The sequence below is a fragment of the Microcaecilia unicolor genome, chromosome 7 (assembly GCF_901765095.1).
Source record: "Microcaecilia unicolor chromosome 7, aMicUni1.1, whole genome shotgun sequence".
In the NCBI taxonomy this organism is placed as follows: domain Eukaryota; kingdom Metazoa; phylum Chordata; class Amphibia; order Gymnophiona; family Siphonopidae; genus Microcaecilia; species Microcaecilia unicolor.
Window position 1 is genome coordinate 233,415,526 of NC_044037.1, and position 18,648 is coordinate 233,434,173.

The 18,648-nt window shown below is 47.4% G+C and overlaps 1 long non-coding RNA gene across 1 annotated transcript; it reads right to left on the bottom strand.

Annotated features, from left to right (window-relative positions):
- Positions 1-1,828: 1,828 nt before the first annotated feature.
- On the bottom strand, positions 1,829-18,408 carry LOC115474254. The gene is made up of 3 exons (XR_003942830.1): positions 18,399-18,408; positions 3,345-3,354; positions 1,829-2,256 (listed from the first exon to the last, which is right to left on the bottom strand). It is a non-coding gene; the product is annotated as an uncharacterized LOC115474254 (long non-coding RNA).
- Between the last annotated feature and the right edge of the window lie 240 nt (positions 18,409-18,648).

Below are 18,648 nucleotides of genomic sequence, written 5' to 3' on the forward strand. Positions count from 1 at the left end.
CAGTGCTTCACATTTCGAACCCAAATACTAGGACAAAAGCAGGACACCTCATATATATATATATTACATGGAATAAAAGAGAGGACCATAACCTCACAACAGCTTTCTGAGGGGGACAAACAACTGACACGTTCTATACACCTTTTAGACCCTCAGTAACAACTAGAGTCCCTATCCCACATGGTTGTATTCCCAACTACAAAACTGTATTTACATATCTTATCAGCCTCCAATTGCATACTTAGATATTTCAAGAATGAAGGTCCATGCAGTACTGCCCTTGTGTTGGTCAAATCACAGCCAGCTATGGTCTGCTTCTCCAAAAAACAGTTAACTACACAGCAATGCAATGCACCTGGTTACACTAATAATAAGTACTGTTTATATAGAAAATTCATTATCATGAGGTGCTGTGCCAAGCAACCACACACTATTATGTACCACCTCCCACTCCCATTACTTACTGTACTATGTACACATCACCACCTACAAATATTACATTTCCCATACTTACATATGACTTTGTACCACAAATTGTAACAGATTGAAAGGTTAATCACAGGGTATAATCACAAAAACATTAACAGTTCCACACCTGTTTCCTATCTTACTACCACACTCATTGCTACCTAGGTCACAGTGAAAAGTTTCTTGGCACATTCTTTGGTCAGGGAAGTGAATGAGGAGTATCTAAGGAAGTTTAGAAGACTCAAGGCAACCCTTACCAACATGCACAATCATTGTCCCAAACATTTAATCAAGTACTTTACCTCAAACATTAATCTCACCTGTCTAGGTGCCTCTCAAACACCCACAAGTTCATCTGTGCAGAGGAGTCATAAGGTCGCAGCTACCAGCACACCACCTAAGCTAAAGGTGAGGTGAGGGAAGGTAAAAACACAAAAAGGATTAAAACATGGCACCATTCTCAAGCATTAAAGGTCTATACCCCCCCCACACACACATTACTCTACCCAACCTTCTACAAACATAGGACACAACCTTGCGGCAAACACTGACTCCAGTAACATAGCATCAAATTTATAGGTGTGTAATGGCCAAAAGCATCCAACCCAGAAAGCAAAGACAGGACTTTTTAACCAAAGGTTTCAGCAGAGAGAACTTACCTGGAGACAGACAGCATAGTATGCACACCACTTTGTGAAAAGGCCATGGATTGCATCATGTGGCGCTTTATATAGACGAATGTAGGCGCGTAAAAAATATGCCACCATAACACACCCACATACTATACATGTGCAAAGCATCAGCGTGCCAATATTCCCAATACAAATTTCCAAAGTTGTCACTGACCTGCAGGAGGTGCTATACATGTGTGCCTTTCTGGACACTCTTCACAATCCATAAAATATGTTGAACACATTTAGGCCCACACTTTTCTTCAAATGCTGACGTAACAGGTAAGGTATGTTTGTACAATGTGGTTACCTTACACAACATGGGAGGTGAAGATACTTGATGCATCCTCCTGTGTGGTTTGTGCAGTGGACTTCACATCCTGTGAGAGAATGTCTGGACCAGCATACAGAGGAAAGCAGCCATCAAGAAGATGCCATGCCAGTGAGCAGAAGCGAATCAGAGCCATTCACTTTTCAGAAGAGGAGAACAATCTTCTTCTCAGGAAGGTATTGGCTAATTATGAGTCTCTCCAGTGCCTCTAAAAATGTTATTTTAGCCACCATCACCAGGGCCATTAACAAGTTAGGTGTGGCTCCATGGACCATGGACCAAATCAAACATAGGTTTAGAGACTTGAAAATGGAAAAAGAAAGAGGGCCATTATAAGGGCCCATTCCCTGGAAACTGAAGGAGGACTGCCCTGTGACATAGAGCTGACAGAACTAGAGGCGGAGCTGGTTCAACGGCTGGGGCCAGCATACTTTGAAGGCCTGCGTGAAGACCTAGACTCAGCCTATGAAGGTGCAGGTATGTGTTAACATAGCCTTTGACTCTGGATAGCCATGTTTTCCACCTTGTTTACAAGGGATCACTTAACCAGTATTCCTGAACACATGTGAACATGATTATCACATTCCCATATCACCAGCTGTCTCATATTTGGACACCAACGAGTATTCTGTAGTGGCAAGGGGACATGCCTATCTTAGACATTTTGTGCTCTGAGATACTGCTTCCCTAGGTCCAGTCCTGGAGTGCCCCTTGTCAGTCAGGTTTTCTGGATATCCACAATGAATATGTATGACAGAGATTGGCATATAATAGATGCACTGTAATCTAAACGTTTTCATGCACATTCAATGTGGATATTATGAAAAACTGACTGGCAAGAGGTACTCTAGAACTGGACTTGAGAAAAAACTCCTGCATGAGGAGGAGGCTGATGCTCTCAACAGCTAAACGACAGATCTGAGGATGTTCACATATAACAGTGGCTGCATTGAAGTAAATGTAAAACCACCTTGTTGTGTGTGTGTGCCATGTGCCCTTGGGAATATGATGTCATCTCCTGTACGTAAACCTCCTTGTTGTGAAAACCACAATATACATATTTGATGTTCAGGGGCCAATGTTCATACCCTGGTCACTGAGCCAGGCCAGGCTGTCTGCTTTCCCAGATAAGTACTACAGAGAGATGGCATGGTTGACAGTTCCAGCCTGGACATTTGAAGCTACTCGTGGATTTCTAACCACCCTATCCTGGTGCATTATGGAACTTGCAACACTGCTTTTGGGCTACTTCTCATTTTGAACTTATATTCCACAGCACTGTGAGATTTGTAGTATATATATATATATTCCTTAAACTGCCTGTGCTAAGTGAGCAGAGTAAGGTAAAATTATGTATCATACCTGATAATTTTCTTTCCATTAATCATAGCTGATCAATCCATAGACTGGTGGGTTGTGTCCATCTACCAGCAGGTGGAGATAGAGAGCAATCCTTTTGCCTCCCTATATGTGGTCATGTGCTGCCGGAAACTCCTCAGTATGTCGATATCCAAGCTCCATCCGCAGGACTCAGCACTTAGAGAATTACACCCACGAAGGGACACTCTGCCCAGCTCACCACCGCCGAAGCGGGGGAGGGGAATTAACCCAGCTCATCCCCACACAAGTGGGGGAGGGGAATCCGTCCAGCTCATCCCCGCGGAGCGGGGGAGGGACACCACACCCGCCGATGCGGGGGGATCTGGCTTATCCTGCAACCGCGGGAGGAGCTGACTGACCCTAACACCGCCGAAGCGGGAGGGGTACAAAACTGCCCTACTGCCGCACGAAGCGGGAGGGAGCGCCGGCAGAATTTAAGTCTCAATCCAGTCCCGTAAAACGGAGGGGAGAGGAATGCAGCAGCTCACTGTAACACAAATTCGTCTCAACTCTTGAAGAATTCATTGAAAAACTTGAACACGAAGTCCTCCTGAAAAGGAACTGAAGACTAAACTTGAACCTGAAATGCAACCAGAATATAAACAGTACAGATATCTGGGAGGGGCTATGGATTGATCAGCTATGATTAATGGAAAGAAAATTATCAGGTATGATACATAATTTTACCTTCCATATCATCATGCTGATCAATCCATAGACTGGTGGGATGTACCGAAGCAGTACTCACCCAGGGCGGGACATAGAAATCCCTGACCGCAACACTGAAGCTCCAAACCGGGCCTCCGCCCGAGCAGCCACAGTCAAGCTGTAATGCCTGGAGAAGGTATGGGCCGAAGCCCAAGTTGCCGCCTTGCAAATCTCTTCCAAGGAGACGGACCCGGCCTCTGCCATCGAGGCCGCCTGAGCTCTAGTGGAGTGAGCCTTCAGCTGGATAGGCGGCACCTTCCCCGCGGCCACATAAGCCGCTGCAATGGCTTCCTTGACCCATCTTGCCACTGTAGGCTTAGCAGCCTGCAGACCCTTACGAGGACCTGCAAACAGGACAAACAGATGATCCGATTTCCGGAAATCATTGGTCACTTCCAAGTATCTGATGATGACACGTCTCACATCCAGATATTTGAGAGCAGAGTATTCCTCTGGGTAGTCCTCCCTACGAAAGGAAGGGAGACAGAGCTGCTGATTCACATGGAAGCGAGAAACAATCTTGGGCAGGAAGGAAGGCACTGTGCGAATAGTCACTCTTGCCTCAGTGAACTGCAGAAAAGGCTCTCGACATGAGAGCGCCTGGAGCTCGGAAACTCTTCTGGCTGAAGTGATAGCCACCAAAAAGACTGCTTTCAACGTCAGGTCTTTCAGAGATGCCCTCGACAAGGGTTCAAAAGGCGGCTTCTGCAATGCTCTTAGCACCAGGTTGAGATTCCACGCAGGCACCACTGAGTGCAGAGGAGGGCGCAGGTGATTAACTCCCTAGAGAAAGCGCACCACATCTGGCTGCGAAGCCAGGGAAACACCCTTCAGGCGGCCCCCTGAAGCAAGTCAGAGCCGCTACCTGGACTTTAAGGGAACTGAGCGACAGGCCTTTCTCCAGACCTTCTTGCAGGAACGCCAACACTGAAGAAATTGGAGCAGTGAAGGGAGAAAGTGAGCCTGCTTCACACCACGCTGCAAAGATACGCCAAACCCTGGCGTAAGCAGTAGAAGTAGAGCGCTTCCTCGCTCTCAGCATAGTGGCGATGACCTTGTCTGAGAAGCCCTTCTTTCTCAGATGCTGCCGCTCAATAGCCAGGCCGTAAGACCAAAGGGGGAGGGATCCTCCATCACCACGGGACCCTGATGTAACAGGCCCTGCTCCACTGGCAGCCGCAGAGGATCGTCGACTGAGAGCCTGATCAAGTCCGCATACCAAGGACGTCTGGGCCAGTCCGGACCCACCAGGATTATCCAGCCCGGATGCCTTGCCACCCGGTCTAGCACCCTGCCCAACATGGGCCAGGGCGGGAACACATAGAGAAGCTCTTGTGACGGCCACTGTTGGAGAAGAGCATCTACTCCCAGGGATCGAGGGTCCCATCCTCTGCTGAAAAAGCACGGCACTTGGCAATTGGCCGATGACACCATCAGATCTAGGCTCGGCTGGCCCCAGCGCTTCGTGATGTCCAAGAACGCCTGAGCAGATAGCTGCCACTCTCCGGGCTCCAAGGTATGGCGACTGAGAAAGTCCGCCTTGACATTCATGACTCCGGCAATGTGGGCCGCTGACAGCTGTTTCAGGTTCGCTTCCGCCCACTGGCATAGATTCATGGCCTCCTTGGCTAGAGGGGCGCTCTTGGTACCTCCCTGGTGGTTGACATAGGCCACAGCCGTGGCATTGTCCGACAGGACCCGTACTGGCTTCAACGCCAGTACCGGGATGAACTCCAAAAGCGCCAACTGAATGGCTCTGAGTTCCAGGAGGTTGATAGACCACTTTGCCTCTGCAGGAGACCAGAGCCCCTGCGCTGTCCTTCCCAAGCAGTGGGCTCCCCAGCCCGACAAAGAGGCGTCCGTCGTGACGACAATCCACTCCGGGGTCACCAGAGGCATTCCTGCAGACAACCTGTCTGTCTGCATCCACCAGCTCAGCGCCTTGCGCACTGCTGGGTCCAAGGGAAGGCGCACAGCATAATCCTCCGACATCGGAGTCCAGCACTGCAGCAGAGAGTGTTGTAGTGGTCTCATATGAGCCCTGGCCCAGGGCACTACTTCCATCGTGGCCGTCATAGAGCCCAACAGCTGCACATAGTCCCAAGCCCGAAGAGGAGAGGCTACTAGGAACTGGTCCACCTGAGCCTGAAGCTTGACAATCCGATTGTCTGGCAGGAACACTCTGCCCACTTGGGTGTCGAATTGAACTCCCAGATACTCCAGGGACTGAGTCGGGCGCAGCTGGCTCTTCTCCCAGTTGATGATCCACCCCAGGGAGCTCAAAAGAGCAACCACCCGGTCCACAGCTTTGCCGCACTCTGCATAAGAGGGGGCTCGGATCAACCAGTCATCCAGATAAGGATGGACTTGTACTCCTTCCTTTCGCAGGAAGGCCGCGATGACCACCATTACTTTGGAGAAGGTCCGCGGAGCAGTAGCCAACCCGAAAGGGAGGGCTCTGAACTGGAAGTGTCGGCCCAGGACTGCAAAACGCAGAAAGCGTTGATGAGGAGGCCAGATGGGAATATGCAGGTACGCTTCCTTGATGTCCAAGGAAGCCAAGAACTCTCCTGCCTTCACTGCCGCTATAACAGAGCGGAGAGTCTCCATGCGAAAGTGCCGCACTTTCAAGGCCCGATTGACCCCTTTGAGGTCGAGGATAGGCCGGACAGAACCTCCTTTCTTTGGTACCACAAAGTAAATGGAGTAACGTCCCTTGCCAGTTTGATTTTCTGGCACCGGAACGACCGCACCCAGGCGGATCAGGTTGTCCAAGGTCTGCTGCACTTCCACAGCTTTGACCGGAGACTTGCAGGGAGTGAGTACAAACCCGTCTCTTAAGGGTCGGCAGAACTCTAACTTGTAGCCGTCTCTGATGACTTCCAGCACCCAAGCGTCTGAAGTTACTTTGGTCCACTCGCCCAGAAACGAGGACAGGCGTCCTCCAATCTGCACTGGGCCATGGACCAGGACCCCGTCATTGGGTACGAGACCCTGGGGGAGGACCGGAGGGCGTACCTCCGGGACGGCGGTCTCTGCGAAAGGAATGCTGCTTGGGGGAGAAGTTCCTTTTGAAGGAAGAGGGGGCAGAGGAGCCAGACTTGCCCGGGCGGTACCGACGGGCTTCTTGAAACCGTCCTCTGGAGATACCGGGGCGAGCACTGGCCCGAGCCCTGACCTCTGGTAACCTCTTGCCCTTAGATGTGCCGAGATCGGTCACGATTTTATCCAGCTCGACCCCAAAGAGCAGCTTGCCTTTAAAAGGCAACTTAGCCAGGCAGGACTTAGAGGCGTGGTCCGCAGACCAATGTTTCAGCCAAAGCCAGCGCCGCGCAGAGACTGTCTGAGCCGTGCCTTTAGCCGAGGCTCTCAAGACATCATACAGTAAGTCTGCCAAATAAGCCAAGCCCGATTCCAGGGCCGGCCAGTCAGCCCTCAAGGAAGGATCCGAGGGGGAAGCCTGCTGCACCATCGTCAGGCACGCCCTGGCCACATAGGAGCCGCAAACTGAGGCCTGCAAACTTAAGGCAGCCGCCTCGAAGGACGACCTTAAAGCCGCTTCCAATCTTCTGTCTTGGGCGTCCTTTAGGGCCGTGCCACCTTCCACCGGCAACGCCGTCTTCTTAGTCACCGCAGTGATTAAAGAATCCACGGTAGGCCAAAGAAAGGCCTCACGTTCACTTTCAGGCAAAGGATAGAGGCGGGACATAGCCCTAGCCACTTTGAGGCTCGCTTCCGGAACATCCCATTAAGCCAAAATTAAGGTGTGCTTGGCATCATGCACGTGGAAGGTTCTAGGCGGGCGCTTCGTCCCCAGCAGAATAAAGGCAGAGCCAACAGGGGCTGAGGGAGAGACGTCCTCTGGCGAGGAAATCTTCAAAATGCTCATGGCCTGCAGTAACAGGTTGGGCAAATCCTCTGAGCGAAAGATCCGCGCTGCAGAGGGGTCATCCGCTCCATCCGAGCGGGAATCCGTCTCCTCCAAGGAATCCCCAAAGGACCGTTGGGAGAACTCAGATACGCTGCCCTCATCTACATCAGAGGAAACAGCGTCCTCTAAGGCCTGGGAATCCACCCGAGGGCGTTTACTTCCGGGGGCCTCAACCCCGTTATCGGACAAGGGAGAAGGGGCAGCGTTTTGCATAAGGAAAGCCTGATGCAGCAGCAAAATAAACTTGGGGGAGAAACCCCCCAGACTGTGTATTTCAGCAGCCTGGGCCACAGCCCTAGACGCACCCTCAACCGGCGCTCGCAAGAGCGGGGGAGCAACATGCTGCGCATCCAAGATGGCGTCCGGCGCGACACTCCGCGAAGGAGCCGCGCGGGAAGAACGGCGCTTAACTTTAGCCGCTTTTTTGCCGTCGCCCAAATCAAGGGCGGCCATGGCATGAACGTCTCCCAGCTCAAGGGCGGCCCAAGAAGAAGCCGTCCGAGCAGAGTGGCCGGCCAAGATGGCGGAGGCGAGCAGCGGGGGATGGGCGTTTATGACGGGAAAAACCGCCGCGCCGGAGGAAGATCCGGGACACTGACGGCCTCCAAACTGACACCCAACAAGGGCGAATCAGACTTTAAAACCCCCGCATCCCCGCTAGAAGCGCACACGCGGTCCGGGGAGCGATTCTTCGCGCCCTCGCCCTCCGACGCCATAGGCCACGTGGAGATCAATCGGGGAACCCCCTGCCCGCTATAAAAAGGTAAAAATTACCTGCTTCTCGCTCCGAGCTGTAACGACCTGGTGTCCCAGTGAGTAGCTGCAATAAACGTTTAAATAAACGTCGAAATAAACGCCCTTAAGGACGTCCCAAATTTTTTTTTTTTTTTTTTAACGGAGCCAGCGGGAGGGGGGAGAAAAGGAGGGACCTGGCGCCACCAGGTTTGCACTTGCTCAAGAAGAGCCCTCAACCCCAGGCACTCAACAAAACCTAAAAATTAGGCTTGGAGGCCTAGCCAGAGCTGCTGCTGTGTGTGACCACCACCTGCTGAGATAGAGAACATACAGAAGAGGAGTTTCCGGCAGCACATGACCACATATAGGGAGGCAAAAGGATTGCTCTCTATCTCCACCTGCTGGTAGATGGACACAACCCACCAGTCTATGGATTGATCAGCATGATGATATGGAACTTAAAATAAAGTCAGTGAGGTTACGTATTTAACTCTAAGCCTACCTTTCCCCAAGTTTAAAAGCAATTTATGCTGGCCTAATGCATAGCCTACTAAAAATCTAATTTATGGATAGAATATCTGTATAACGTTATGCCTCGACTTTATGTCAGCCCTTTTAAAGATGCCCAGGAACATCAGGCCGTGGCTTTGAGGACCAGTGCTTCTAGGATGGAACAATAATGTTACTTGCAAGGTTAATTACAAGTAGCATTATTGCTGTACCATGGAAGTCAGTAATCTGTGGTACTCAGCTACCACCAGCTGGTAGCTAGCTCCCTTGCTAAATTGTCTACTTTTACCGCACTTTGATAATTTCCTCTCTTATACATTTATCTGCTGTCGGTAATACATAACTCTTTTTGAATATTTTTCAGTATATTATGTGTATTATGAGTTTATCATAGAACTCAATATCCAAAGGGTTAATGACGCCATTAAAACCCAAAGAAGTAGAAGAAGAAAATTTAGCAATTTTCAATTCTGGTGTTCACATGCATCTACTTCACTGATAAAATCTGTATTACCTGATTAGTTAAAAGGATGCCTCATTTTCCATGCAGGTTATAAACAAAGGCTAAATTTGTATGTTGACTTATGGGTTAAGCAGACTTAAATTTTCCACTTACCCTCAGGCTGGCACTACAGTTACAAATTTTTTTTTTGTAGTTAATGATTTCTATCAGCTGTTTTCTCATATAGCTATGATCTCCAGGGACAATTCATTAGTATACCACTTACATTATCTTTTAAATCACTGTTAGGTATTTTGTTTCCAGGCAAAACAGAAAATATTGTATAGTGTACTTCCTTGATTGTAAATGACTTAAACAACACTACATTTCAGGTAATCATTGATTGGCTTTGTAGAGGCACCTGCCGAAAGGTTTTGCCGGAAACAGTTTGACATAGTACGGGCTAGATTCTATATATGGTGCTTAAAACTTCAGCACTGACAAAAGCATTTTTCTATAAACCACGCTTAAAATTAGGTGTGATTTATAGAATAGTAATTACATCCAGAACTCACGCCTAATTTTAGGCATGGCCATTTGCACCAACTGAAATGTGGTGCAAATGTACACATCTAAATTAGGTGTGTATCGCCATTATTCTATAACAGCGTGCGTAAATTCTAGGAACACCTCCGTTCTACCCATGATCACCCATTTCTGCATCCCTTTCTTTTTATTCATGTGTAAAATTTAGGTTCAGATCCTGTGCCTAAATTTGCACATGTAAGTTCCAATTAAATCTAATTAGTGCCAATAATTGCTTGTTAAAATGCCAATTATTGACACTAATTGGCTTGATATTCAATTAAATTGCATGCACAAATTGGGTGTGCGCCCAAATTTGTGTGCACAATTTTTAGCAACTTTTATAGGAATTAGTGGGGTAGGTGTCTATTTAACTTTTATAGGATTAGGTAGTAGGTGTCTATTTAATTTTTATAGGATTAGGGGGGTAGGTGTCTATTTAAGGTTACCGTTAGAAATCCTTGAATGATGCCTGTCAAGGTAGTGACTGGATGCTCATTATAATTAATGATAAGTTCTGAGCAAAAATACTAAGGAAATCTTTTTCTTTTTTCCTAATTTGACTATAAGATTAGTCATTGAGTGGGCAAGGCAAGTGCTACTACCTTTTTTTTCCACGTGTTTTATGTCTTACCACATTATTAGCAAATGCATTAGTATTTTCTTTTTCTTGCCACTTACCTGCACTTCATTTATATTACCTTCAAGCCAGGAAGCTGAGTTTCTGTAAAATACAATGTCTCATTCAGCAGGTTTTCTACAGGCTGTGAACAAACTAACTTGGTGTCATCATAAGGGGTTTAACTCACTTAAATCTGTGACAGAACAAGTGAAGCCCCCTTATACATAGAAGAGAGAGACTGGACTTGACACATCTAGGTCGGGAAGGGCTGAATTCCAGTGGTATTTTAGAAAATGCTCCTTAAAATGTACTACACTGCTAATGAATATTCTTCCTATGTCATGCCCATTTCCTGGTTTGAACAGCTGCTCTCTGATCATGAATATAGCTACAGCAGGACCCAATAGACTGTGGGTTATGACTGTTCTCCTCTTCCTACAGGTAGCATTGAGGAACCAGAGGAGATACCCTTCTTTACCTCTCTCTCTCTATATATGTGTACTGTTAGAAATGGAGCAATTTAAGCAGGCAAGAGAGGCTCCAGTCCACTTAAATCGCAGTGAGCTGACCAGCCACTGATATTCAGTGGCACTAAACTGGGCAGTTCTGTTGAATACTGTCTCTGACAGCCCATGTTAAAAGTGGTGGGTCAGGAATGGCACAAGGTGCACTACAAGGGAGGAGCCATCAGTTTTGTGGGTGCTGGCTACATTCAGTGCTGGGACCCACATAGCTAACCTGGCCAAGTTAGGATACCTCAAAAGCTGCCCTAACTTGGCCTGGCTAGCATGGGCGTAGGTTGAGGGGGTGAGGGAGGGGGGCACTGCCCAACCGAACGCAGGGCCGGCACAACCCGGCTGTAGGCAGCTCTTGGTCCCTCTCCCCCCCCCCCAGCTCCCCGACAGCCCTCCTCTCTGTTCTTGCCACCTTACGTTTAAACCTTTTATCTTAAGTCACAGCGACAGCACTAAGAACATTAACATAAATTTATAATATCTTGTTTTAAAACAGCTCAAAACCTTTCTTCAGGCTTCTCCTCAGTATTGGAGATCTGAACCTCTCTTCACTGAGTGATCACAATAATTTTTTTTTTCAAACTCTTCACTAGTCTTTTCATTCACATAGACATCAACACACATCCACCACCTTCAGCTTTCAGGACTATTCTCCTCACTCACTCTCAGGGTACTGTCATAATACACTGTAAACACTTCCCACGCCGCTTGGCTGTACTTCGATTTTCCCAGACCTGGGCCCAACTCCACACCAGGTTTACCAGGTAACTCTGGATACTTGGCAGTTCAAATAATATCAAACCAGTCAGAAATTTCCTGTATTGAATTAGAAACAGTCTCTTCCCTGGGTCTATATGCCTCCCCGGGCTTAGTACACAGCTCCAGCACTCTTGTAGTTTCAACTCAACAACAAAAAGGAAAACAGAAAACAAGCTCTTTTCCCACAGGTATTAACCCAGCCCTGAGTTCCACAGTCCAAATCCTTTCCTCCCCGAGTTTATCAAGACCACTAATCCTTGGGCAAAAGTTCCAGCATTTTCCTCAGCAAAAAGGTTTCCAAAGTCCATTCAGCAAAAAAGCCCCAAAGTTCTTTCACCCAAAAGTTCCCCAAAGTTCATTCAGCAAAAAAGGTTCTGCTGCGCGCTTCACACTCACCCTAGCAAACCCTCACCTCAGAGTAACCTGAGGAAAGGGGACCCCCTCCCATTCATACCAGCCATTAACTCCTGGTATCCTCCCCAAGGGTTATGCTTGAGCCCAGGTCCAGGTGGAAGCTTCTTCCCCAGGGAATCTGCTCAGATACTTCTCTGTGCTTTTCTCTCAAAGAATTGAATTGACCGGTTAATCGAGGTTGCTAACAGGTCCTGAGATTGCCCCTTTTCCACCTGGGCTAAGGCAGAAGTATCCATGGGCTCTACCTGCATTCCTTCACCAACCTCGTTGGCCTTGGTAATCACCTCCTCAGGCATCCATTCCATAGGATCTATCTGCCTCTCCCCTCTCCCCAGCTGCTATCATGAGCCTGCTCAAAAGCCTCCTCCTCCTCCTCCTCCCCCTGGGAACCTGGGAGTTGTAGTTGGGTCTATTATTCTTGAGCATGTCAGACAGGGGAGCTGAGAGCGTGGCAAAGTGGGGTATGAACCTCCTGTAATATCCAATTAGCCTAAGGAACCCCCTTAACTGCTTCTTCACACTGGGCACTGGGAATTCCTTAATACTCTTGACCTTGTCTAAAAGGGGTCTAACTTCTCCCTGTCCTACTTTATATCCCAAGTACCTAACCTCCCTCTGAGCAAAGTGGCACTTCTGGGGATTCAAGGTTAACTCGGCCTTCCTAAAAGATCTCAGAACTGCCCTCACTTGCTTAATATGGGTCTCCCAGTCAGGACTATGGATAACAACATCGTCCCCATAGGTGGCCGCATAGTCCTGATGGGGGTGCAAGACCTGATCCAGCAAGCGTTGACAGCTAGCTGCCACAGAATTCAACCCAAATGGCAAATGCACAAACTGGAATAACCCCACTGCTGTGCTGAAAGCCGTTTTCGGACGAGACTCCAGGGTGAGGGGAATTTGCCAATAACCCTTGGCCAAATCCAGTGTGGTAAGATATTGTGCAGGACCCAAGCGATCCAACAGCTCATCAATCCTGGGCATGGGGTAAGCATCTAAGGTGGAAACGGCATTAACTTGCCTAAAATCAATGCAAAACCTCCAGGTCCCATAAGACTTGGGAACTAGAACCATGGGACTTGACCAGGGGCTATAGGATTCTTCAATAACCGCAAACTTTAACATCTCGCGAACCTGCTTGATAACCTCCTGCTTTTTCTGGGGAGATAGCCTATATGGTCGTTGCCTAACCACCTTCCCGGGCTCCGTTATAACCTCATGGTAAAGTAGGTGAGTTTCTCCGGGACATGAGGTCAACACATCTTTGAACTCATCTAAAATCTGGGCTAAATCCTCCTGCTGCTAGGGTGCAGATGAGAGTTAATGTCTAGCTTCTTGGATTTAAAAATTTCCAATATCTGTAGACCTAACTCCTCTTCTTGCTCCTCCCTTAAATTAGCCATAAGTACAGCCCTTTCATGCCAAAGTTTCATTAAATTAATGTGGTAGGTTTGCCTACGCTCTTGGTCATTTTGTACCTCATAGGTATAGGGACATAACTTGCGCTGCACAGTCAATGGCCCTTTCCACCTAGCCGTGAATTTATGTGGGGATCCTGAAACCATAATCAGGACATTGTTCCCCACCTGAAACTCACGTTCTACTGCACCCTTGTCATAATACGCCTTCTGGCGCTCCTGACTTTGCTTTAGTCTTTCTTGTGAGTACTCTCCTAACCGTCTGAGGCGTCCCTTTAAGTCCCGCAAATAGGATACAACTGTTCGGTCCTCTGGGTCCGGAGGCATCCGTTGTTCCTTTAAAATATCTAGGACCCCCCCGCGGTAAGTGCCCAAACATGAGTTCAAAAGGGGACACCCCCCAACGAAGCCTGCCCACACTCTCTATAGGCATACAACACAAAAAGCAGGAGTTGGTCTCAGTTTCTATAATCCTGCCCTAAGCCTCTTCTAAGCATAGATTTTAAGGTCTTATTAAAGCGCTCCACAAGCCCGTTTGTTTGAGGGTGGTAGGCTGATGTACATATATGCTTAATATGGAATGCCTCCCAGACTTGGGCCAGGGTATGGGACATAAAATTGGTATCCCTATCTGTCAACACCTCCCTCAGGAAGCCCACCTCACAAAATATACAAATCAATTCTGCGGCAATTAGTTTTGCAGAGATGTTATGCAAAGGAATCGCCCAGGGAAACCAGGTAGCCGTATCCATGACTACTAAAATATAAGAATAACCACGGATAGACTTAATAATGGGCCCCACTATATCCATAGCAAGACGAGCTATGGTTTGCCCCATTCGCGGGAGAGGGCACAAAGGAACAGACCTAGGAAACTTATCCGTTACCTTCTGACAGTTCTTACAAGAATTGCAGTACAGTTCTACCTCTTTATAAACCCCAGGCCAATAGAAACGATTTAAAACCTGGGCTAGGGTATTTTACACTCCTTTATGCCCCGCAAGAGGATGGTCATGAGCTAGCCGGATCACTAACTGCCTAAACGCCCTAGGAACCACTAGCTGCTTTTTTCACTTCATCTCCTCCATTCCCCTTCGCTAGGCGGAATAGGCCATTCTCTAGGAGAAACCTAGGGTGGCTGTCCACACCCCTCCTTTCCTGCTTGCTCTAGGGAAAACTTTAAGGATGGGTCAGATTCTTGCTTCCTATGGAACTGGGGAAATTGTTCCCTAAGAAGGCTTGGCTCTGTGGGGAACTCCTCCTCCCGTTCAACCCTGTCCATAGTCTGCTTCCTGATCCTACGGGCAGCCCTCTTAAGAGCCCTACCTTTCCGGGTCTTTCCAGGTGCAGCGACTACCTCTGGGTGAAAAGGGAAGAGCTGCTCGAGGGACGGCTCCCTATCCTGTTTTTTTTTCTCCTGAGCATGTGTAGTAACCAATGCCTCCTTCTCCTTTATACACTGGAAGAAAGGAGGCCAGCCAAGCCCTAATATTAATTCCAGGGGTAACTGGGGGAGGACCGCTACGGGAAGAAAATGCCTACCCGAAGGTCACCTAATCCCCACCCGCTGCAAAGCATAACGGATGGTAGCCCCATGAATACACTGTATAGCTGCATCACCTTTATAAGACTTCTCTCAAGAGCCCCCTTTCCCCTGGATACGCTGCCATAGCCCCCGAGACATCATAGTCTGATCGGCCCCCAAATCCAGCAGGGCTACACAAGGAATCCCCTCCACCTCTACCCGCTGCATATACCAGGGCGATATTCCCTGATCCGAGTGAGAGGCCAACCACAACCTTCCGGGGCAATCTCTGCGGTAATGTCCTCTCCTCCCACATTTATAACACAGCCTTTCTCTATACCCTCCTTCTGGCACCAGAAACCTTTCCCCTTCCCCCTTTTGGACCCTAGGGAAGGGAGGCTTATGCCCTGACCCACCTCCACCCCTCCCAGGCCCCTGGGCAAGTCACTTAACTCTCCATTGCCTCTGGTACAAAATAAGTACCTGAATATATGTAAACCACTTTGAATGTAGTTGCAAAAACCTCAGAAAGGCAGTATATCAAGTCCCATTTTCCTTTCCCGTATCTGGCTTCCTCACCTGCTGGGATTCAAGGAAATACTCCATGTTCTTCACTGCCTCCTCCAGGGTCCTACAATCCCTTCTAACCACATCCACCCTGAGCTCCCTAGGGAGGGCATCTAATTATTGTTCAAGGATCAGCCAGAGAATAAAACTGTGCATTATCTCTTGCACAGTTTTATTCTCTGGTTCAAGCCACTTCTTGGCCAGATCTGTTAGTTTTTGGGCTAAAGCCCTAGGAGTCTCCCCCCCAGACCAAGTTTCCCTAAATTTCCTGTGATAGGCTCCCTTATTCAACCCAAATCGGTCTTGAATGGCGGCCTTTAATTTTACATAGTCCGCCGCCTCATTCGGTGGGAGATTCTTGAAGGTGGCCAGGGCCTCCCCGGGGCTAGGCGTATGGCCCATTGCTCCAGCGGCCACCCTGCGGCCGTAGCAACCCTCTCAAAAGCACAAAGAAAATCATCCACATTATCTGTTTCAGAGAGTTTGCCCCAAGAAAGCAAATTAAGGTTGGGTGGTCCTACCATTCCCGAAGCCCCATCCGTTCCACTTGGCTCTAGGGAGAAACCTTGTCTCCTACCAGACACTCCGTCCTTCTTCAAAAAGTCTTGGAACATGTCCAGCAAGGTCTGCTGCTGGGCCCTGGCAGCAGCCAATGAGTCCTCCATCACTTTCTGGGCCAACTCCTGCTGCTTCTGAAACTGGTGGGTCATCCACTGGAACAGTTCCTTCGGGTCCATACTGCTCCTGCTCCATCTTCCCACCTAAAAAAGACCAAAAAGAAAAGCACAACTCAAGTGCGGCCGCTTTGACTTGTTTCCCCTTCCCAGGATCTGCAGAACAAACAGCAATTCCTGTTGCTTTGGTATGTGCTTACCAGAAAGAGGAAAACATGCGCCTGTCAGTAATATCCTCCAGACCGGTCTTCTGAATCGCCTCTCACAACGTCCGCTGGCCAGGCTCCCGTCCTCTGGTTCTCCACACGCATGAAGGTTCAGCAGATCCCATTTCTAACACCAATTGTAAACACTTCCCACGCCGCTTGGCTGTGTTTCGACTTTCCCAGACCTGGGCCCAACTCCACACCAGGTTTACCAGGTAACTCTGGATACTTGGCAGTTCAAATAATATCAAACCAGTCAGAAATTTCCTGTATTGAATTAGAAACAGTCTCTTCCCTGGGTCTATATGCCTCCCCGGGCTTAGTACACAGCTCCAGCACTCTTGTAGTTTCAACTCAGCAACAAAAAGAAAAACAGAAAACAAGCTCTTTTCTCACAGGTATTAACCCAGCCCTGAGTTCCACAGTCCAAATCCTTTCCTCCCCGAGTTCATCAAGACCACTAATCCTTGGGCAAAAGTTCCAGCACTTTCCCCAGCAAAAAGGTTCTCAAAGTCCATTCAGCAAAAAGTGTCACAACAAAGAGCCTTCACTTAAGCTACATTCATTAAATACTTTTTCCTTTGTCACACAAGATCTCACTTTGATAGAGATAGTTTTGGTTCTCTATATTATCTTCTTTTAAAAGCCAATAACATCACACCTGTCAAAACCCCTCACATCAGCCCTAATGATACATACTTTTACTTTTTTTTTAAATTTTCACTCAGAAACCATAACCAACCCACCTAAATATATTCACTTATATATATATATATAGAGAGAGAGAGAGAGAGAGAGAGAGAGATTTTTTTTTATTAATGCTTCATTTTCTTTCTTGCTCTCTTTCACTTATGTAGAGACCAGATTCCTCTCACCACTGACCAACTGTTCTAGGCCTCAATCTCACACAGAGAGCAGACACCTTCACACACATCTACTCTCTTCAAGGTCCAGAATTCTTATCAACTGTCTAAGGACAGGAGACATTACTACAGAAACATTGGCTTGGCTTGGTCACCTGATCTTCAACCAATCAAGGCATATATAGAATCCAGAGGTTTTTTTTAACCATCCATCCTTGGAACCTTACTTTAACATTCTATATTCTCCATTTTGGTTTTAAATTTTCCCATAGAGAATAATGAAGTAATGCCATTTTTAAACTATTTTGATAGTAAATTACATTCAATTTAATTCATATTCGTCATACCGCTCACGCACACCTTACTTCACATCCCTATAATTTTAGATTTTAAAATATCCCATTTTAAAAGGACACCACACAATTTTTCTTCCCAAACCTTTGAATAGTTTTGTGTCATCTGCAAATTTAATCACCTTGCCTGTCATTCCCATTTATAGATATTTTATAAATATGTTAAATAGTACTGGTCCTAGTACAGATCCCTGAGGAACTCCACTATTCACTTACTGAGAGAAATGGCCATTTAACCCTACCCTCTGTTTTCTATACATTAACCAATTCCTAACCCACAACAGAATATTGCCTCCTATCCCATGGGTTTTTAATTTTCTCAGGAGACTCTCATGAGGGACTTTGTCAAAAGCTTTCTGAAAATCTAAATAAACTGTATCAACCTGCTCACCTTTATCCACATATTTATTCACGCTTTCAAAGAAATGAAGCAAATTGGTGAGGCAAGACTTCCCATGGCTGAATCCATGTTGATGTTGTACCATTAAACCATGTTCAGTAATCTTATCCTTTATAACAGTTTCCACTATTTTGCCTAACACTGACGTCAGACTTACTGGTCTGTAATTTCCCAGATCACCCCTGGAACCCTTTTTAAAAACTGAAAGATCCAAAGGTAGCAAAACAGTGTGATAAGGCTGGAGATGCTGGGGTGCATAGGGAGACATATAGGGCCCTGTTTACTAAGCTGTGCTAAGGGCGTGCTAAATTCAAAAGACACCCATATATTCCTATGGATGGCTCTAGTGTTTAGTGTACGTTAATTTTAGCATGAGCTAAAAACGCTAGCGTGCCTTAGTAAACAGGGTCCATAATTAGCAGAAAAAAAGGTAATAAAGCTCCTACGAATGTCATTGGAGAAACCACATCTAGAACGTTCTTTTCATTTCTGGAGGTTTTACCTCCAAAAAGATATAGATAGGCTATTTACTTATTAAGTCACACTTGATTTTCTACACTATCAATATAGG